This window comes from Vulpes vulpes, chromosome 5 (assembly GCF_048418805.1).
Source record: "Vulpes vulpes isolate BD-2025 chromosome 5, VulVul3, whole genome shotgun sequence".
In the NCBI taxonomy this organism is placed as follows: Eukaryota; Metazoa; Chordata; class Mammalia; order Carnivora; family Canidae; genus Vulpes; species Vulpes vulpes.
This window is the reverse complement of record NC_132784.1, coordinates 18,187,245-18,210,042: the sequence shown is the minus strand read 5'-3', so window position 1 is coordinate 18,210,042 and position 22,798 is coordinate 18,187,245. Positions and strand designations below refer to the sequence as shown.

Sequence of the window (22,798 nt, the reverse complement as noted above, 5' to 3'; positions counted from 1 at the left end):
AGACGCTCAATCACCAAGCCACCAGGCATCCCAGAAGTTTGTAAGATTTTCGTTAAGGCTATATATGATTTGCCCAGTGAAGTAGGTGGCTCAGTCACTGGAGATTATGTAAAGTTATACCCTCAAGTGGTAAACACTTTTTCTTACAGTTCCTTTGCCAATATGAAGGCATCAGCCTAGCCAAATGAAAAAGATTTCAACCCATCTAGAAAACATATATATGATAATAAGAACATAATTGATAATCCATACTAAATCCAGCTACAGGTTTTCAAAAGATCCAGAGGAAGAAGTCTGAGGTTCCTGGAAATAGTTTTTTTTTTTTTTAAGAATTATGGACCTGACAAGACAGGCATTGCTGATAGACTGTTTTTGCATTATTATAGAACTATGTTCCCCCATCAGTGTCTGTTTATAATTTGAATCATCTTAAGTGTACTATGGTGGGTGAAGGAATGTAAAAACCAAAAAGTGGGGCTTACCAGGGAGCCAAGAAGAACCAAGTGGCTGTCTTGGTTTTCATGTAAATACAGCCATTTTTTACTCACCATAATTTCGCTGTTTAGGGAGCAGATTACTGCCATGTTACAAGGGCATCAGGATGGCCAAAGTCTGGCAATGAGGGGTGGTTTTTTTGCAGAAGCAGAATGGACTTTTTCTGCATGTACCACAGTTTTACAAATACAACATAAAGTGAATTTAGTACTACTTCTTATTTGACAAGATTTCCCATGTAATGTAATGTAGCAAATAAGCCTAATTAGTTTAATAGATCCTGTAGGGTGTTCCAGGGAGCCCTCTGGAAAGAAATCCCAGTTTCTTTCAGGTCAAAAAGACTTCATTCAGAATTTGATTTGGAAAGTTTGTCCAAAAAATGAAAGTTTGTTTTTTATTTTTTTTAAAGATTTTATTTATTTATTCATGATAGACACAGAGAGAGAGAGAGACAGAGAGACAGAGACACAGACACAGGCAGAGGGAGAAACAGGCTCCACACCAGGAGCCCGATGCGGGGAGGAGCCCGATCGGGACTCGATCCTGGGACTCGATCCCGGGACTCCAGGATCGCGCCCTGGGCCAAAGGCAGGCGCCAAACAGCTGAGCCACCCAGGGATCCCCCAAATGAAAGTTTTTTTAAAACACACTTGGTCAAATAAGATCTTAGGTCAGTTAAGAAACAATACTTAATTGTCTACCTAACCATGGTGACAGTGAAACACTGCAGGCAAATGCAGAAAGTTAAATAGATATAAAACAAAACAAAGCAAAAACTTAGCTTTTCATAGTAGAGAGAGTTGGCTTTCTTAAGTAATCAGAGACCTGATGAAGACACAGAAAATTATTTTGACAAAACCCAGAATCTTTTTTAGGCATATTACTTAAAAGGTTAAGGAAAAGAAAGAAAGGAAGAAAAAAAAAAAAACTTTTACAGTTTCTTATTCAGAATAGACCTGTAGTCCAAGAAAACTTTGTCTTTTTAATAGGGAGAAAACCAAATTCTAATTTTGGACCACCTTACTTTGAAACTTATTTTTAATTAAGTTTATTCCAATCTTAGCCAGTTTGACCACATATTAAAATTCCTTTTCAAAGATTCCTTTTCCGTAAACCTACAACTTTCTTTTTTAGGTTTAGATCTTGCCCTATATTTTGCTTTTTTAAACAACCAGGATCACTTTAGGACAAAATTATTTTCCTCTCCTTCAACAACTATCACAAAAAAATGCATCTCCATTTTTTTATTTTTTACCAAAAACACACATCCTCCTCTCATTGCATACAGAGTTGTTTCCCTTAGTATTTCCAGTACTTATTTACATTTATTGGATTTCAGAACTCTTAGAAATTTTAGTTTCTGATTAATACTAATAAGTAAACAATTATGAACTGTTAAACCAGCTTTCTTTAGATTGGCAAATTTATGCATGTTTCATAATTTCTAGAAACGTGCTTCTTCATAATTCAGCACAAAGTATGTTTACTAACAGACCCACATTTATCTTTAGTTTCTCTGTAATAAAGAAACAAAGACTAGATTAACCTATGTTCAGTAATCAGTGTTTTAGTATCTTATGAGACTACTTATAAGTTTACCTAAAATTTTAAATTTTATTTATACCTCTTCAGTTTAGTTGTTCTTAATTAAATGCTTAGATTATGCATACAAACCTTATGAGACAAATTCATTCTCCAAAGCTTTTTTTTCTTTTTAATTTTGTAGCAGAGATCACATCAACTTACTGAACTTCAAGTACCCATGCAGAATAAAAGTTGTAATTTTAATGCTAATTACTATGCAGATATTACCATCCTAATTAAACCAACAACTGAATATTTTCCTAGATCACATTAACTTGAAAAACATTTGAGTTAATTTCTACCTGAGAGTTTTAGAGTGTGTAATCCTTACAAGTATTTGTCTTCAAACCAACTAGAGTTCTTTTACAAAGTAATTGGCAATACTATCCATAGGTGAAAAAATATTTCACATTTATAACATATATATTTGGACACACATAAACAGACAGATATAAGGACCTTCACTTATTTTTGTGGAGAAGATTTTTAAGATGTGTTATTTGTCCCTGGAATTAATATTTTTTTCCTTAGTCTTATTCATTCATTCATTCATTCATTCATTCATTCATTCCCCTGAAATTAATAAGGAACCTGTGCTAGAGTTTGAGCCCAAAGCCATTTTAGCAGTTTATATTTTTAAAAGGCTTCTTTTTTTCTTCATTCTCATGTTGTCCTGTCCCTTCTAAATCCATTTTATGTATTTTTTTTTTTTTACAATTTTATTTATTTATTTGACAAAGCACAAACAGGGGAAGTGGCAGAGGGAGAGAGAGAAACAGGCTTCCCATGGAACAGGGAGCCCAATGTGGGACTCAATTCCAGGACCCTGAGATCATGACCTGAACTGAAAGCAGACACTTAACCAACTGAGCCACCCAGGTGCCCTTCTAAATCCATTTTAAAGGGTTGATAAGATGGATAGAGAAGGAATGCAGATTCCTCCAAGAAGGGCTTTGTTTTCCTAAAGCCAATAATTTATTAGCCCTTCAAGATAAATAGGAGACGTTTTGGGATTGGTAAAGGAATAAGTGAACTTTGAATTGTCACTAGAACTACATTTTTAGTTCTGTAAAGATTTGTAAGATAAGAACAGTTGCTTTCAATTTCTTAAAGAATTGGGTTCTTAAAGAACTTAAAGGACATCGTAGATTGATCCACCTATATAACCCTTTATCCTCAATTTACTTCTTTCCTTCTGGGTTCATAGTTCTAATTTTAAATATTTCTGGCAGTACTGAATAATCCCACACACACACCTCCAAGTGGCTGAAAGGATACTACCTTCACCTGATCCAGAGTTTCTTCCAGTGATTAGCTGAAAGAAAGAACAAAAACCTGAATGTTCCAGGCAGGCAGAAAGTCAAGACCAGTTCTGCAAAATTAGACAAGGCAATAGCTATCTATCTATGGAAGAGAAGGATCAATTACCAATGGGCTTGGATTTAAAAGGACAGAACAACATGAAATTTTATTTTCCTGTCTTGACTGGGAACTACAGAGATTGGGAAAGAGCTGATACTATTAACAATTTTCACCAATTGCTGGCTTTTACCAGTTTTTCCAGGATTTCCTGTGCAAGCGCAGGTACCTACTTGAGTTTCCAGTTGGTTGTTTTTAAGATAAAAACATAGTGGTTAAACAGAAAACTCCTCAGTTTCATCAACTCTGGGAGGGGCCCATATGGGGGCCCTCCTTTGAAGGTAGAGATGGAGATATCTGTAAGGCCATTAACTTGGCCACATTTTGTTTACAGTTGTGTAGTCTTTTCAGAGACAGAGGATTAGTAGAATGAGTACTCAAAGAAGAAAAGAAGGGAGCAGTAGGAGTTATATCTGTCTTTTAGGTTAGTCTTTTATGTTAACTTTTTGCCATGAATCTGTAAATGAAACTACCTTGTAATTTTGGAACCTTTTGGAAACTTCTGCTTACCAATTAAAACAGGTATCCCATTCTGTTTAATTTGGGGACCCTTACATTCAATTGTACTTCTTAAATGATCTTATCTGATTGGAATGCTTCCCATAATGGCCATTGTATTTCTAAGCTGTAATTCTTCTGAGGGCTTGGCACCAGTTTGGTAGGACCCTGGCTGCAAATGGAGTTAACCCACATTTCTGTCCAGCCATATCTGGTTGCAAATGGAGCACAGCTCATATTTATGTTTAGCCTTATTTGGGGGACCCTCAACCTGGTGGTTACCAACCCAAGTTCTTCAAGACAGAAAACCAGTTTAGTAAAATTTTGCTGTTTCTGCTAGTTATCTGTTACTTTCAGGATTGTAGTTCTTAGACATAAAATTAGCAGATGTGGCACATGGAGGTGTGCTTGACTCTTTAGAATTCAAGGATCCTGGGCAGCCTGGGTGGCTTAGCGGTTTAGCGCCGCCTTTGGCCCAGGGCCTGATCCTGGAGACCTGGGATCGAGTCCCACGTCAGGCTCCCAGCATGAAGCCTGCTTCTCCCTCTGCCTGTGTCTCTGCCTCTCTCTCTCTCTCTCCCTCTATGTCTCTCATGAATAAATAAATAAATAAATAAAATCTTTAAAAAAAATTTTTTTTAAAAAAAGAAGAATTTAAGGATCCTATTTGCTAAGCCTTTGGATTTCTTATAGTCCCACTAAGACCTAAAAAAGATGTGCTGCTCCTTTGGGAACTGTGCGTGTTTTATAGTGTATCTTGTTGGACAGACGTTTTCTTGAGGTTGGTAGGTGAACTAGTGTTAATTTAACCTATTTTGTGACCAACTTATTTTATCTAGGAGTCTTCTTGAGGTGTCATGCACTCTGACAGTCTTTAAATGTTCAGCCCAGGCTCATCAATTTTGGTAACTTGTTGGCCTTTGAGATCCCTGTTAGCAGTAGCCTCTGCCTACACAAAGCAAGACAAATGAGCTTGCACATCTTAATGTATTGATAGTAATGAAGAGAAGTTACTGCATCCTGGCGACAAAAACCCTATGCATACCTGAAAAATTCATTTGGCATTTGCAAGGGTTTTCTACCTGAGTAACTGTGGTCTAAAAAGGTAGGGGCTTGGATCTGAGTAAATATGCCAGCTCATTTGGGCTCTAGGCAAACCATCTGCTAGCTCAAGCAGATCTGTCTTCTAAGGAAATCCAATTCAATCAGGTGCTTGATTGCAAAAAAAAGGAGAGCTCCAAGCCAGTAGAACTTACCCACAGCCCCTGCAAATGGCAACAAAAACAGTGTATTCAGAAGGTTTGCAGGGCACAATACCTGTGTTTCTCATTGTCTCCAGATGTCCTATAATTCACTTCAGATCCCACTGCTGCCACCAAATCTGTTGAGTAACAAAAATTCAACTGAGTAATTTTTAAAGATCTAATTGCTTTATTAATTGATGGATGAATCAGGCAGCCTCCCATCTAGCAAGTAGAACTTATTAACATTTCATTTCATTATGCCTCTGATACTCTGTTCTAACATTTTTGACTTCACATTAATCAAGGTTGCTTTAAATTAAGATCAGAAGCTCTTAATAAAAGTAAATCATTACAGACAATACATATGTTTATATTCATCTGCTGAATTAACATTAGTTTTGCTAGATTACATTTTGGGGGAAATTTTTGTTAAGTATATTTTTGTATCAAAAATGTTAAGAATTAGTCTCTAACATGTAATATGCTTCAGCTGTGACCATTTATCCCATAAGTCTCTTTTCCTTCTAGCATTCTGATAAGATTTTTTATAAACTCGTGTTGGTTTAAAAAAAAAAAAAGATGTTAATAAGCTCCAAAGAGCTACAGAGAAGAAAGTGCTTAAAGGTAGAAAAGGAGTGGAAAGAAGGAAATTATTAGTAAAGAATCCAGTTTTAGGAAAGGTTGCCCTCCTAAGGGGAAAAGGAGGGGTCCATGACTAAATTTCTTAGTGCTGACCAGGAAATTCCCATGGTGATTAATTAAAGGTGACATTTAATGCGGGTGTTGAAACTGTTAGGTATTAAATATTAGGGTTTTTTAAAAAAGATTTCATTTATTTATTCAAGAGAGACACAGAGAGAGAGAGAGAGAGGCAGAGACACGGGCAGAGGGAGAAGCAGGCTCCATGCAGGGAGCCTGATGTGGGACTCGATTCCAGGACCCTGGGATCACACCCTGGGCCAAAGGTGGGCACTAAACCGCTGAGCCACCCAGGCGTCCCAAATATTAGGTTTTGTATTAAATCTTTGTTTACTGACTTGGGGCCCTAACTTAAATGAACCCATTTGGGGTTTGTGGTTTTCTTTTAATACCATGTAAAATGAAATGACTATTATTTTCTTGTCATTAATATTAGTATTGAGGCTATTAGTATTGAGGCTATAAATACTGCTATTTATTATTAATGAATAATATTTGAAAGCATAAGTGAATAAATACCATTGTCACCTTTTAATATATTTTTATGTAAAATCCATATTTTAGTTTCTTTCCAAATATATCGTGAATTCATTAGGTAAGTTGGTTATCTTACTGGTTTATTCTAACATTTGTTCCTAAAATCCTACTTTTTATTCCAACATTCATATTTTGTTATTTTCTGTTACTTACTAGTTTATTACATTGTGTTAAGTATGAATTTAATGAACTCTTTTTTTCTGTATCACTAATATTGCAGTAATTTAAGATCAGCTCCAATTAGATCTTACCATATGCATCTTTCTCACATAAGTTGACTTTTATTATTTGTGTTTATTGCTACAGTCATTAATATTTTGCAAGTGATATTCATTTTTTTATTCTAAACCCAATTTGAATTTATTTTTTAAAGATTTTCTTAGATAACATTTTCATTAAGTTTTCTGTAGTTCAGCTATATTACATTTTCTCTACTCAACTGGTTCTACAAAAGCAGAGTCAATTTTTTATTTTGACATGGATAATATTTAATAAATGAAGACTGTGACTAGCATATGATGCCATTATCATAATTTTGACATATCTCATTTCTTTTCATGGATTAAAATTGAACTCCTTAGGTAATAATTGGCAGACTCTGCACTTTTGAGCCCTTTTTATACATAGATTCATTTAAGAAATTTGAAGCCATTATTAGTTCTAGTAGAAGACAAAGAAAGAAAGAACAGACAAGATATCCAATAATGTATTTATTTATATTGGGAAAGCAGGGGGCATCCCTACCCAATAAACATGTCAGGAACTGAATATATTTCACTTTTCTATAATACTTCCTGGAGCTCATGTGACATTGTATTGTAGGAGAAATTACCAGTAACTTTATCTAATGGAAGCAGTCTATACAGATTTTGCTGCAGGGAAGAAAATTATATACTTTGAACCCAGCGATAACTATCTTGATATGGGATGGTTGCTTTTGGACACACGCACAGACACACACACACACACACACTCACAAAACCCTCTCTAAATATTCTCTAAACACACAAAATTTATTTTTAAGTAATAAAATCTTGATGATTTTCTCTCTTATTCCTTAGTAACCCAGGATTTTTCTTTACCGCCTAAGCAAATTTAAACAGCAATTTTAATTTTTGGTAAAATTCCATGTCTTTTTCTAAAATGACAAATTCATTTTGCAGCTTTATTTGATTCACATTCTTGTTTCCATCTCAGCTATAATACTGCAGTCCAATCTGAGTCTTTGTTGGCCATCTTTTACTTTTTAACTGATGAAAGCTTATCTTCCCAACTCATTAAGGCTCCATTTTTAGTCGATAGTGGCATTTTAGCAACTGGTAGAAGATGTGATTAGCATTTTGTTTCTTTTTCTATGTTTCCTTTTTATTTTATATGACCATTTAAGTGTGTTCTTACTTTTCTTTAAGAAAAAAACTTTTCTTAGGAAGTCTTCATTTTTACTTCCTTTGTTATACATATAAGACTCATCTTGAAAGGGTCTCAGTTCAGAATCTGAGTACTGAATATCTGACCTTACTCATTTAACATCTTCAGAAATTACTGGATTTAAATTTCAAGTTCTTTCTCATGATTCTAAAGTGATTGCTGTATGTCAACACATGAACCGACAGAGTAATACAAGTACTTTTTAAACTGAGAGCATTGTAACAACCTTAAAAAATTTTGTCTCTGAAGCTATGATTGATTTGCTTTTCATTGATACACACTTGATTCATGTCTCAAATAAGTTGTGGCCTTATTTATTCACTTCTACCACAATTTTTATGTGTCATTAGATAACTGAAGAAAAATTATTTCTTTTAGAGGAAGATTTTTTTAAAAGATTTTGTTTATTCAAAAGACACAGAGAGCAAGGCAGAAACACAGGTAGAGGCATAAGCAGGCTTCCTGTGGGGAGCCCAATGCGAGACTCGATCCCTTGACCCTGGAATCACACCCTGAGCCAAAGGATGCTCAACCACTGAGCCACCCAGGCATCCCAGAAAAAATTATTTTAATATTCCAATCTAAATTTCAAGATGAGATCCTTTATTCTTAATTCTGATGTTGTCTTAAAATTATAGTAAAAAAATTATAGTGTTGCCATATAAAAAAAGATACAGAGCACCCCCCCACACACTCTAGTCATTTACTGTTCTAAACAGGGGATTTACTCATCTTACCTTTTATAAAATCGTAAGTTTATTTGATCTGTGATCATCAGTGGCAATAATCAGTCTTGTCAAATGCAGATGTTCACTGTCCTTCCAGGCATCCAAAGATTTCATTATTTTTATGACTGAATAGTATTCCCGTGTGTGTGTGTATGTGTGTGTTTGTGTGTGTACACATCATCTGTATCCATTCATCTATATATGGTCCCTTGGCTGCTTACATAGTTGGACTGTTGTAAATAATGCTGCAGTAAACAGGGGTGCATGGGTTCCTTTGAATTAATGTTCGTGTATTTTTTGGGTGAATACCCATTATGCAATTGCTAATTCATGGGGTAATTCTATTTTTTAGCTTTTTTGAGCGACCTCCATACTGTTTTACACAGTGTCCGCACCTGTTTTCATTCCCAGCAGCAGTGTAAGAGGGTACCTTTTCTCCACATCCTAGTCAACACTTGTTTTTTGTCTTTTTTATTTTAGCCCTTCTGACAAGTGTGAGGTGGTATCTCACTATAGTTTGATTTGCATTTCCCTGATGATGAGTGATATTGAGCATCCATTTTAATTATTTTATCTTTTAGAGGTGGGGAGGGAGAGAGGGAATCCTTAGCAGGCTCCATGCCCAGTGTGGAGCCCAGCATGGGGCTTCATCTCATGACCCTGAGATCATGACCTGAGCTGAAATCAAGGGTTGGTTATTTAACTGACTAGGCTACCCAAGTGCTCCCCCACATTTAAATTTTTTTTTTTTTTAATTCATGAGAGACACAAAGATAGAGAGGCAGAGACACAGGCAGAGGGAGAAGCAGGCCCCATGCAAGGAGCTCGATATGAGACTCGATTCCAGATTCCGGGATCACGTCCTGAGCCAAAAGCAGATGCTCAACTGCTGAGCCACCCAAGCATCCCGTTCCCCCGCATTTATTAATGTGTCTGTTGGCAATCTATATGTCTTCTTTGGAGAAATGTCTGTTATCTTCTCATTTTTAAAAAAGATTTTATTTGTTTATTCATGAGAGACACAGAAAGAGAGGCAGAGACATATGCAGAGGTAGAAGCAGGCTTCCTACAGGGAGCCTGATATAGGACTGGATCCCAGAATCCTGGGATCACAACCTGAGCCAAAGGCAGATGCTCAACTCATGAGCCACCCAGATGCCCCTTCTGCCCAATTTTTAGGTGTTGAATTGTATAAGTTCTTTATATACTTTGGATACTAACCCTTTATCCAATATGTAATTTGTAAATAGCTTCTTCCATTCCATAGGATGCCTTTTATTTTGTTAAGTGTTTTCCTTCATTGTGCAAAAGTTTTTTATTTTGTTGCAGTCATAATAGTTTATTTTTGTTTTTGTTTACCTTAGCTCAGGAGACATATCTACAAAGAAATTGCTATGTCCAATGTCAAAGATGTTATTGCCTGTGTTCTCCTCTAGGATTTTTATGGTTTCAGGTCTCACATTTAGGTCCTTAATACATTTTTAGTTTTTTCTTGTGTATGATGTAAGAAAGTGGTTTATTTTCATTCTTTTGCATGTTGCTATTTAGATTTCCCACCACCATTTGTCGAAGTGACTTTCTTTTTCCCATTGTATATTCTTTTCTTCTTTGTCGAAGATTAATTGATCATAGGATGGTAGGTTTATTTCTGGGTTTTCTGTTCTGTTCCATTGATCTATGTGTCTATTTTTGTGCCAATACCACACCCTTTAAATTACTGCTGCAGCTTTGTAACATAGCTTGAAATCCGAAATTGTGATACCTCTGGCTTTGCTTTTCTTTTTCAAGGTTGCTTTCACTATTAGGGGTCTTTTGTAACTTCATAAAATTTTAGGATTGTTTTTTCTAGTTCTGTGACAAATGCTGTTGGTACTTGGATAGGCATTGCATTAAATACGTAGGTTGCTTTGGGTAGTCAGACATTTTAACAATTTTTGTTCTTCCAATCCATGAGCATGGAATCTTTCCATTTCTCTGTGCCCTCCTCAGTTTCTTTCACCAGTGTTCTATAGTTTTCAGAGTACAGATCTTTAATCTCTTTGCTTAGGTTTATTCCTAGGTATCTTATTATTTTGAGTGCAGTTGTAAATGGGATTGTTTTCTTAACTTCTCTTCTTCATTGTTGTTGTATAGAAATACAACAGATGGGGCGCCTGGCTGGCCGAGTCAGTAGAACATGAGACTCTTGATTTTGGGGTTCTGAGTGTGAGCTGCATGTTGATTGTAGAGATACCTTAAAAAAAGAATGAAGAAATGTGACAGATATCTGTACATTGATTTTGTATCCTGTGACTTTACTGAATCTGTTATCAGTTCTACAAGTTTTTTGGTGGAGTCTTTGGGTTTTCTCTCTATGGTATCATGGTATCTGCAAATAGTGGAAGTTTTACTTCTTCTTTACTGATTTGGGTGAGTTTCATTTCTTTTTGTTTTCTGATTGCTGTGGCTAGGACTTCCAGTACTATGTTGAATAAAAGTAGTGAAAGTGGCTCACCTTAGGAGAAAAACTCTCAGTTTTTCCCTGTTGAGGATAATGCTAATTGTATATTTTTCATTTATGGCTTTTATTCTGTTGAAGTGTGTTCCCTCTAACTTTTCTTTATGGTGGGTTTTTATCATGAAGGGATATTATACTTCCCCAAATGGTTTTTCTGCATCTATTGAAATAATCATATGGTTCTTATCCTTTCTGTTACTGATGTGATGTATCACATTGATTGTTTTGCAAATATTGAATCACTCTTGCATCCTGGAAATAAATATCCCTTGATCTCGGTGAATAATTTTTTTTTAAATATTGTTTAATTCAGTTTGCTAGTGTTTTTTTTTTTTTTTTTTTTTTTTTGAGGATTTTTGCTTATATGTTCATCAGGGATATTGGCCTGTAGTTCTCTTTTTTAATGGTGTCTTTATCTGACTTTGATATCAGAGTAATGCTGGCCTGTAGTATGAATTTGGAAGTTTTCCTTCCTTTTGTAGTTTTTGGAAAAGTTTGAGAAGAAGAGGCATTAATTCTTCTTTAAATGTTTGGTAGAATTCTCCTGTGAAACCATCTATTCCTGGACTTCTGTTTGTTGGGAGTTTTTTGATTACGAACTCAAAGTCTCTGTTCAAATTTTTTATTTCTTTTAATTTCAATTTTGGTAGTTTATATGTTACTAAGAATTTATCTATTTTTTTTCTTGGTTGTCCAATGTGTTGGTGTATTAGTTTTCATAATACTCTTTTATGATTTTTTTTGTAGTTCTGTGGTATCAATTGTTATTTCTCCCTTCTCATTTGTGATTTTATTTATTGGAGTCCTTTCTCTTTTTTTCATGAAAGTCTTGCTAGAGGTTTATCAGTTTTATCGATTTTTTTCAATGAACCAGCTGTAGGTTTCCTTGATCTATTCTGTTGTCTTTTAGTTTCTATGTTATTTATTTCTGCTCTAATCTTTATCATTTCCTTCCTTCTGCTGGTTTTATGTTTTGTTTGTCCTTTTTCTAGCTCCTTTTAGTGTATGATTAGGCAGTTTGAGATTTTTCTTCCTTCTTGCAGTAAGTCTGTATTGCTTATATATTTTCCTCTTAGAAGTGCTTTTGCTGCATCCCAGAGTTTTTGGACTATTGTGTTTTCATTTTCATTTGTTTCCATGTACATTTTTATTTTTTGATATTCTGGCTGACCTATTCATTGTTTAGTAGCATAGTATTTAATCCCCATATATTTGTGGTCTTTCAGGATTTTTTTCCTATGGTTGGCTTCTAGTTTCATATCATTATAGCCAGAAAATATGCATGGTATGATTTCATTCTTCTTGAATTTGTTTAGGTCTGTTTTGTGGTCCACTAAGTGATCTATTCTGGAGAATGTTCCATGTGCACTTTAAAAGAAAGTAAATTCTTGCTGCTTTAGGATTGAACGTTCTGAATGTATCTGTGAAATCCATTTTTTTCCACTTCTTCTGTCATTCACAGCCATTGTTTCCTTATTGATTTTCTGTTTAGGTGGTCTGTCCATTGATGTAAGTGGGGTATTAAAGTGCCCTAGTATTAGTTTGACTTTGGGGTGTATTATTATCAGTTAGTTCCTTTAAGTTTGTTACTAGCTGTTTTATGCCTTTAGGTGCTCCTCTGTGGGGTGCATAAATATTTACAATTTCATGTCTTCTTGTTGGTGAGCCCCTTTATTATTATATAGTGTCATTTTTTGTCTCTTGTTATATTCTTGTTTTAAAGTCTGTTTTGTCCCTCTAACACTACTGTGGCTTTCTTTTGACACTCATTTGAAACATACAGGTTTGTTCCCCTCACTTTTAGTCATCTCAGTATAGCCATCTATACACATAAGAGCTTGCATACAAACCTAATGGTAACTATATATTGAAAACCAGGACGCCTGGGTGGCTCAGTGGGTTAAGCATCTGACTCCTGATTTCAGTTCGGGTCATGATCTAAGTGTTGTGGGATCATGCCCTGCATCAGGCTCCATGCTCAGTGGAGAGTCTGCATGAAATTCTCTTTTTCCCTCCACCACTCCCTGCCGCACTCTCTCTCTCTCTCTCTCTCTCTTTTTTACTCTCTCTCTCTCTCTCTCTCTCTCAAATAAATAAATAAATCTTTAGGAAAAGAAAACCACTAAGAAATATACAAAGAATAAAGTCTGCAGGTATCTTTAGGTGTAAAATGAGTCTCTTGTAGGCGACATATAGCTGGGTCTTTTTTTTTTAATCAACTCTGTCACCTCTCTTTTGATTAGAGGGTTTAGTCCATTTACAATCAAAGTAATATATTGATAGGTTTGTATTACTGCCATTTTATTAGAATCTGAAGATTTTTCTCTTTTCTTACCTTTCATATTTTGCTGGCTTTCTTTAGTGATATATTTGGATTTCTTTCTCTTTATTCTTTGCATATTTTGTAGTAGTTTTTGATATACAGTTACGAGTAAATTTGTATATAATCTCTTGTGCATATAGAAGTCTATATTAGGATGATAGTCATTTAGGTTTCAGCCCATTCTTTTCTCCTTCCCATATTTTAGTTATGTTATTTTATTTTATATCCTTTTTGTATGCATGAGTCCTTGACTCTTTTTTTAAAGAAACATTTATTTTTTCTGGTTTTGTGTTTCCTATGTATATGCTGTCATTTTTGGTCTCCCCTTTCCATGAAGTGAGTCCTCTGTAGTATTTCTTGCAGAGTTGGCTTAGGGGTCATGAGCTCCTTTAGTTTTTGTTTGTCTGGGAAATTCTGTCACTCCTTCTATTTTGAATGATAGCCTTCCTGGATAGAGTATTCTTGGCTGCAGATTTTTCCCACTCAGCACTTTGAATATATCATGCCACTCCCTTTTGGCTTTCAAAGTTTCCTTTGAAACATCTCCTAATTGGCTTCTGAGTTTTCCCTTGTAAGTTACTGGCTTCTTTTGTCTTGCTGTTTTTAACATTTTTTTTTAAGATTTTATTTATTTATTCATGAGAGATCGAGAAAGGCAGAGACATAGGCAGAGGAAGAGGCAGGCTGCCTGTGGGGAGCCTGATGTGGGACTTGATTCCAGAACCCTGGGATCACAACCTGAGCCGAAGGAAGATTCTTGGCCACTGAGGCACCCAGGTGCCCCAACGTTTTTTCTTTATTACTGTATCTCACCAGTTGAATTCAGTGTGTCTTGATGTGGGTCTGCTTTTATCATTTTGATGGGAGTTCCCCGTGCGTCTTGGATGTTAGTATGTGTTTGTGTCACGAGATTAGGGAAAATTTCAGCTATTATTTCTTCAAATTAACTTTCTGCTCCTTTTTCCTCTCTCTTCTTGTAGGGCTAATATTATACAAATGTTATAATGTTTGATGGAGTCACTGAGTTGCCTAAGTATCCTCATTTTGCATTATTCTTTTCTTTATGTTTTGTTCAGCTTGCTTACTTTCCATTACTCTGTCCTCTAGGTCACTAATTCATTACTCTGCTTCTTCTATCCTGCATTCATTCCATCATGCATGTTTCTCATTTTGTTTATTATGCCTTTTATCTCTGCTATGTTATTCCTTATCTTTGTGTTAAGGGTCTCACTCATGTCTTCCACGCTTTTCTTAAGTTTAGTGAGTATCCTATAGATCATTGCTTCAAATTCTTTAGCAGTCTTTTTATTTATGTCTGTTTTTCTTAGATCTTGACTGTGGCCTTGTCCTTTTCTTTCATTTGGGATGAATTTTTGTCTCTTCCTTTTGTCTGCCTGTGTGTGTCTGTTTCTGTGTGTTAAGGACGTGAGGTGTGTCTTCTGCTCTTGAGAGCAGTGACTTTTTGAAGAAAAGCTATTATATTGCCCTTCAGTGTAATGTTCCCTGTTCAGCATAACCTGCCATTTCAAGAGAATATTGTATGTGTGTTGCTTACACCCTACTGTTGGGTCTGAGTCATTTTTCCTTTCAGTGCGGTTAACTACACTAGCTTTCTTCTTGTTTTGGATTGTGCTTGATCATTGTGGTGGTTTTTTTGTTTGTTTGTTTGTTTGTTTGTTTTGTTTTTTAAAGATTTTATTTATTTATTCATGAGCGACACAGAGTGGCAGAGACATAGGCAGAGGGAGAGTAGGCTCCCTGTGGGAAGCCTGATGCAGGACTCGATCCCAGGACCTGGGATCATACCCTGAGCCAAAGGCAGATACTCAACCACTGAGTCACCCAGGTGTCTGGTCATTGTAGTGTGACACCCCAGCAGGCAAGCTTAGGCGGCAATGCCCACCATATGACTTGAGAGCAGAGCTGCATTGTTAGCAAAAATTGCACTGGGGCACTAGTCTTTTGGATCCCCCAAAGCATAATGGAAAGTGGGGGCTGTGGGCCAGGATGGCTAGGTGCAAAGCTGGGAGTGGCTGGGCCCTGCACATTATGGTGGCTGGGGCACAGGGCCTGGCAGGTGAATGCAGAACCAGATGGTTGCTGTGCGCCTGATGGCTTAGTGGAAAAATGCACATCTTTAACAAAATTTACCCTAGGTCCTGGGCTGAGGCAAGCAGGATTGGGGTGGGCAAGTCCACAAGACAACTCATGGACGATGGACGTGGAGCACTGCTAGCAGGTTAGGTAACAAGTGTCCATGCAGCCCTACATTTTAAAAGTGGCTCTGTGTTTATGCTGGGGGCAGGAGAGGAAAATGGCACCTGCTAACTCCTTTGTTTTTGAAGTCTCCCAGGATCGTTTGAAATCAGAATGAACTGATTTGTCTTAGACTGGCCTTGGCATTGTGCAAACTACAGTTTTTATGTTACCTCTCAGTGTAGGCTGCTATCTCTTTAAGGGCATCAACCAGGCCATCTCTTGCCTTCCCAAGTCCTCCAGTGCTGAGTCAGCTAACTTTTAAAGCAACAGGTTCCAAACCACATTGATTTCACAAACTCAAAATTCAGAGCCACCTGGGTGGCTGATCCGCTTAAATGTTGGACTCCTGATTTTGGCTCAGGTCATGGTCTCAGGGTCATGCCATCTAGCTTAGCATTGGCTCTGTACTGGGTATGGAGCATGCTTGGGATTCTTTCTCTTTCTCTTTGCATGCCTCCCACCCCCACAGATCATGAGCTCTCTCAGTCTCTCGAAAATAAATAAATAAACAAACAAACAAACCCCAAACTCATGGAATTCAACCCCTCTTTTGAAGCCAAACATTATGGGGATTAGTCTTCCACATATGAATTCCCTGATATAAGGGCCTTTTTCTCTGCCCTCTCTGCATGCAAGTCTGTCCCTCAAGCGGACAGACTTCTTCCACCTCTCTGGCCTTCTTAACCTATCAGATGCAGACTCTTCTTCAAATTTACTTGTGTAGTTTGTTCTGCCAATCTTCAAATGGCTCTCCAGTTTATTGTCTGCAAGTGGATGATACCTAGTTGTAAATAGGGCACTTGGTGATCTTAGGGTCCGCCTCCTCAACCATCTTCCCAAACTCCAGTCCTTTGTTTTTTAGTCCTTGTTTTCATATGCTTTTGAGACACTCCTTTGTTTCCTCTTCTGAATAGTATATTTACAGTGTTATTATAACCCATGAATAATTTTATATTTTTCCACACATTTTGCTTCCATTTATGAATGCTGTATGTTTGATTTGTGTTCATCATAACTAGATATTTTAGTGATGTAAGGTATTTATTCTTCCAGTTTTTAAATAGTTAAGCTTTAATCATAACCTCTTAAATTTAGCCCTTTAATTGACTATATGAAATAACAGATTAGATTCCTTTTTTGAGCCTTTATTAAATTTCTGAAATGTATTTTTCTGTTAAATTGTTAGTTCATCTAAATAGATTGTGAAGGTAGTAGCAGAATTCTGTTTTTGCTAAAGTTATTCTATGTACTGTATAGCAAAATAGTGCTAGAAAGACAAAATTCAACAGAATAAATATGAAGAGCTGATTGGCTTTATTAAACAATTCATGAATTGGACAGCATGCCATCTAGCATGTAAAGGAGAGCTCCAAAGAGTTTTACAAAATGAAAGATTTTTATAGGAAAGGCAGATGCTGGAGAGTTATAAGCAAAGGAAAAGAATAGATTATTTCAGGCGAAGTTGCTTCTCCTTAGGGGGAAGAGCAGAAGATCTTATACAGATTACCTCATCTTCCTTTGGCAAATGGAGAGTGCCTGTGTGGAAACTCACTGATGTCCATCAGAAAATTCCTCACTGACCAGTTAAGATTGTATTTTTGGGGGGGGGGGGGGTAATTGAAACTGCTGTTTGATGAGATATTAAATCTGATTTTAATAACTTGGGGTCTTATTCTAAGTTAATCATTTGGGGCCTTTAATTTTCTTTTTAACAGTAGAAAGCACTGTTTATGGTACTGCCTTGGAATTGTAAATGAAGATCACTTTTGGAACAAGGTTATATAGAAATTAATATGTTCAAAACCAAAATCCTAAAAGTGTCCAATTCTGGTTTCACCTTTTTTTTTTTTTAATCTTGAGGATAAAATGGCCCCAAAGTAGGCAAAATACTCCTAAGAATTTATACCTCAAAGTTTACTCTTTAGTCATTCTCAAAATATAAACTGAGAGCCATCCACCTGAGAATCACTTTAGAGTCATTATTTGAAAAGTCAAGTTTAAGAAAGAAATAAAAATAAACACAAAATTAAAAGAAAATGTAAAGACATTAAAAAAAAAGTCTAGGTTGTTTAAATTAAAATTGGGGAATTGGTGCTTGGAAGCCTGAATTTTTAACTAGCAAATCATTCATAAGTATGTTAGATTTTAAGACCTAGGTGGCTCAGTTGTGTCTGACTCTTGATTTCAGCTCAGGTCATGGGTTGTGAGATCAAGCCCCATGTTGGGCTCAACGACTAGGCATGGAGCCTGCCTGAGATTCTCTCTCCCTCTTCCTCTGCCCCTCCCCCTTCAAAAAAAAAAGGACCTAGATCAAAACCAAAAGTTTAGGCTACTCTTTTTCTTTCTTTTTCCTTTTCTTCCTTCATTTCTTCAGCATGTATAATTATATTCTTTGTGTTATGTTGGAATTTCATTTTCAAAAAAGCCTCCAGGCACTAATCCCATAATACATATGGAGAAAATGAATAGAATCTTATTACAGTTTGTTCATCTGATTTTAATTTTACAAAACAGGTTTTAAAAAAGATATGAAAAAATATATGGAAAATCTACTTCTGAAGTGTGGAGCTTTACCACCAATCTATGTTATTTTGTCATGATTTTTTATTTAATCTTAAAGTGGTTTGATGCTCTTAAGAGTGGTTTAATGTTTGAATCCATAATACATATACATTTCACAATATAATTACATATCTCATGTTTTACTATGTCTTATAACTCTTTAAAGCTATATATGATTATAAGGAAGGAAATATGTCCTCCTACCCTTCTGAGTTCTTAGATGGGTCTTCCAGTATAAAGACAAAAGAAATATAAATAGAAGTTTATTAAAATGAATACTTCATGTATGCAGTGAATGTACCCAGGAAAAATGATTAAATTGCCCAAGATGGCCCAAGCCACCACCTTAAATACCATCTTCAGTCAAACACAAAAGAAAGATGGTGGTTCAGGCAGTTAAGGGAAGTTACCCCGAAAAGCATGGTAAACAAGGATAAGGTGAATTATGCAGATTTAGGTCAGTGCCTTCTCCATTCAGGTGAGGTCCTGTGGTTTTCAGTCATCTCTCCTTTGCCGCTACAGAGAGAGAGAAACACAAATAGAGGTTTCCTTTTCTTTTTTCCTTTTTAAATATTTTATTTATTTGGGAGAGAAGAAGAGAATGAGAGAGAACATGAGCTGGGGGAGAGGCAAATGGAAAGGGAGAAGCAGATTCCCCGCTGAACAGGGAGTCCTATGCTCAGGACCCTGGGATCATGACCTGAGCCAAAGGCAGATGCTTAACTGACTGAGTCACCCAGACTTCCCTAGAGATTTCCTTTTAAATGTATATTTTACCTGAAAAAAATATAATTTCTACTCCATCTTCATACCTTCTTCTATGTCTGCTGTTTCTCAAAAGTAATCACCTCAAAGTAATCTTTACTCCAGTGAGGCTTATCTTGGAGTGACATATTCTGGTATCCTTCATTATCCAGTTTTCCTAATAGCATTAATTGAATGAACCAATGTTTTCACTAACTTAAAATGCTACCTTTACCATGTTTTCTGTTCCCATAGGTATTTGGCCTGTTACCATATTCTCTTATGTTTCATTGCTCTGTTGTGATTATTCCTTCCAAAGTACAAAGTACCAAACTTTTTTCATCATAATTTGGAACTATCTACTTACCTGAATGGTGTATGTAATACTTAGGTGTTACTACCAACAGTAGTAATTATTTTCCTGTTGATTCTTCTGGTTTCTAAGTATTTGGTAATAGTATCTGCAACTAATGTACTTTTTGCTTGTCTAATATTTATAAATCTCATTTCATTCTATTATTTCTGACATTAATTGGAATGTTTTATCCATTAAAAACAGTATAGTCTTTTTGTTTGTGACACGTTTTCTCCTGTGAAGAGACTATCCTTTGGTTATCTTTTATCAAGAATGAATGTTGATTTTTTTTTTAGCCTTTTTAGCACATAATGCCTATAATGCATATAACAATTACCATAAAACATTTGATTACCATAAAACATTTTTTTTGATGTGTTAACATTGTGAATTATAGTAGCCGACTTAATTATGTTGAACAGTTTTCTTATTCCTGGACTTGATCTCCTCTTAATCATTTGTTATTCTTTCACCCGTCTTCCAAATTCTAATAGCCTACTTAAAATGATTGTGCCAATACTCACAGGTGAGACTGATGTTTGATTATCTTTAGGGCTGCCTTTCAGGTTTTCATATCAGTGTTATGTTGGCTTTTAAGAGTAATTTTTAAAGAATTGAGATGTTTTTCTTTTTTAGCACTGTCTGGAATAGTTTAGTATCATTTCCTCTTGGCCAATTCTTTTGAAATATAGGACAGCCCTCTCAGTCGTCCTCCCAGCACAAGTGATAATAGATTGTGGAGCTATAACTTTTTTGCCTTAGGTTTTTATTTGAAAATTATTTCATTCATATAGAAAAACTGCAAGAATATGAATAGTACAAAGAGCTTCCGTATACCCTTAACTCAAATTTACCTGTTGATAACATTTTATCCCATTTGTAAACTATGACTTCTAATGAAACTTTCCTGGAAAATTGGCAAGGATAAAACTTCATTATGAGACCATAAACATTTAACTGCTAATAGTAAAAATGGGTTATTTTTAAAATACATTTACTCATATCTAGCCTCTCTGTTCATTGCAGAGCCTCATCACTGTATCTCTTTTTGCTATCTCTCACATGATATCAGTAAGCTATGCTTTGGAGTACTGACCTCCTTGAGTTCTACTGCCATCCTCAAGTCATTGTCTTGTTTTTAGATAAAGAAGTGTTTTATCCCATTGTCTTCCCTTTAAAATCACCTCCTTTCCAGCTTCATTTAATCCCAGTGTTTTCCCTTCAGAAGAAAGCCTGCTCTCACCCATGAAGAAGAGCTAGACAATCAGAGAAGTCTGACAACACATTTCTGAAAAGGTCACCTCTTCATTCTTGAGTAAAGAGAGTATCAGGCTTGTATGTTTGTATCTCTATGGCCTGTTCCCTTTCCTAGTCTTCCATAAAACAAAAACATATGAATGACTATACACATCCATGCACACATCTAAGGACAAACAATCATTTTGTAACGTACCATCTAAATCACCTATAGGAAAGGAAATTACAGGCATACCTTGGAGATGTTACAGGTCTAATTCCAGACCACCACAATAAAGTGAGTGAAGTGAATTTTTTGGTTTCCTAGTGCTTATAAAAGTTACATTTACACTACGTTGTAGTCTGTTAAATGTGCAGTAGTAGCATTGTGTTGGAAAAAATACAATGCACATTCCTTAACTTAAAATACTGCTACAAAACGCTAATAATTGTTGGAAAGGAAGGTATTTCCTCCGTCCTTTAAGGTACTTCTGGCTAAACTGAGGATCAAATTGACACGAGATACAGATTAACAGGAGAAAATCCAATTTAATTTTGTATATGTTGGGAATCCACACAGAAATGCAATTCCAAAGACATATTAAAAAGGTATATATGTCATTTCGAACTAAAGAGAAAAAGCTAGAGATATTGGACTTAAAAGGGAAAGAATGCAGTTCACAGGACAATGTAAAGACTAACTGATAAGTGTTGGCTGGGCCATTAGAAACAATGGGACATAAAGGACTTTGATCAGTTTTGCTAGCTTCTTGCCTGTCTTCTATACCTAGTTCATTTTACAATGCAGTTATCTATAGTGATAGGTTTCTTCCTGGAGTAGATCCTCCATCTACAGTCTTTTTGGCAATCTACTTCCTGGAGTAGATCCTCCATCTACTGTCTTTTTGGCAATCGTGGAGGAGGAGGGCTTTTTCTAAATCTGTGGGGTTTTGATAGTTACTAACTCAAAATAGTTGTAATGACAAATTGACATATTTTGGGGAGACTTTCACAAACCACTTTACCAATATCTGAGTTCTCAGCAAGTCATAACTTTTTTGCTGCCAGATGGTCTTGCCTTGATGTCGATAGCTACTCAACTGATCATGTTGGTGGTTGCTAAAGATTGGAGCGGCTGTGACAATTTCTTAAAATAAGACCCAGGTGTTTTATGGAAGTGTTGAATCACTATATTGTATGCCTGAAACTGATATTACCCTGTATTTTAGCTAACTGAAATTTAAATAAAAAGTTAAAAATACAGAAATAATTCTTTTAGCATATGATGCTGTTAGATAGCATTTTACCCACATAAACTGGGTAAAAAGTAGAACTCTTTTCAAAATAGAAGTCAGTCCTCTCAATCTCTATCACTGCTTTATCAACCAAGTTTTTGTAATATTCAAAATCCTTTGTTGCCATTTTGGCAATCTTCACAGCATCTTCAGCAGGAGTAGACTCCATATCAAGAAGCCACTTTTCTTTCTACATCCATAAGAAGAAAGTCTTCATATGTTAAAGTGTTAAATGAGATTATACCAATTCATCAAATCTAATTCTGGTTCTCTTCTCTTTCTACCACATCTGCAGTTACTTCCTCCACTAACATCTTGAACCTTTCAAAGTCATCCAAAAGATTTGAAATCAACTTTTTCCAAACTCCTATTCATGTAGATATTTTTACCACTTCCCATGAATCACGATGAATGTTCTTAATATCATCTAGAATGGTGAATCCTTTCCAGAATGTTTACAGTTGACCGTTCAGATTCATCAGAAGAATCACTGTCTATGTATCCTTATGAAATGTATTTCCTAAATAAAAAGACTTCAGTGTCAAAATCACTCCTTGATCCATGGGCTTTAGGATGGATGGTGTGTTAGCAGGCAAGAAAACAATGTTCATATCATTGTACATTTCTTTCCTTTAGACCTTTTGGGGACCAGGTGCATTGTCAATGAGCAGTAGTTTTTGAGATGCATCTTTTTCTCTGGGCAGTAGGTCTCAAGTATGGGCTTAATATTGTTAATAAACCCTGTGGTAATCAGGTGTACTATCATCCAGGCTTTTTGTTCCCTTTGTAGAACACAGGAAGAGTAGATTAAGCATAATTCTTAAAGGCCCTAGGACTTTTGGAATGTAAATGAGCGCTGGTTTCAATTTAATGTCACCAGCTCTGTTAGCCCCTA

The 22,798-nt window shown here is 35.9% G+C and overlaps 1 protein-coding gene across 3 annotated transcripts in view; it reads left to right on the top strand.

Annotated features, from left to right (window-relative positions):
* The window catches only part of ZRANB3 (zinc finger RANBP2-type containing 3), a 306,312-nt gene that overhangs the window by 134,819 nt on the left and 148,695 nt on the right, over positions 1 to 22,798 (top strand). The window lies entirely within an intron of this gene.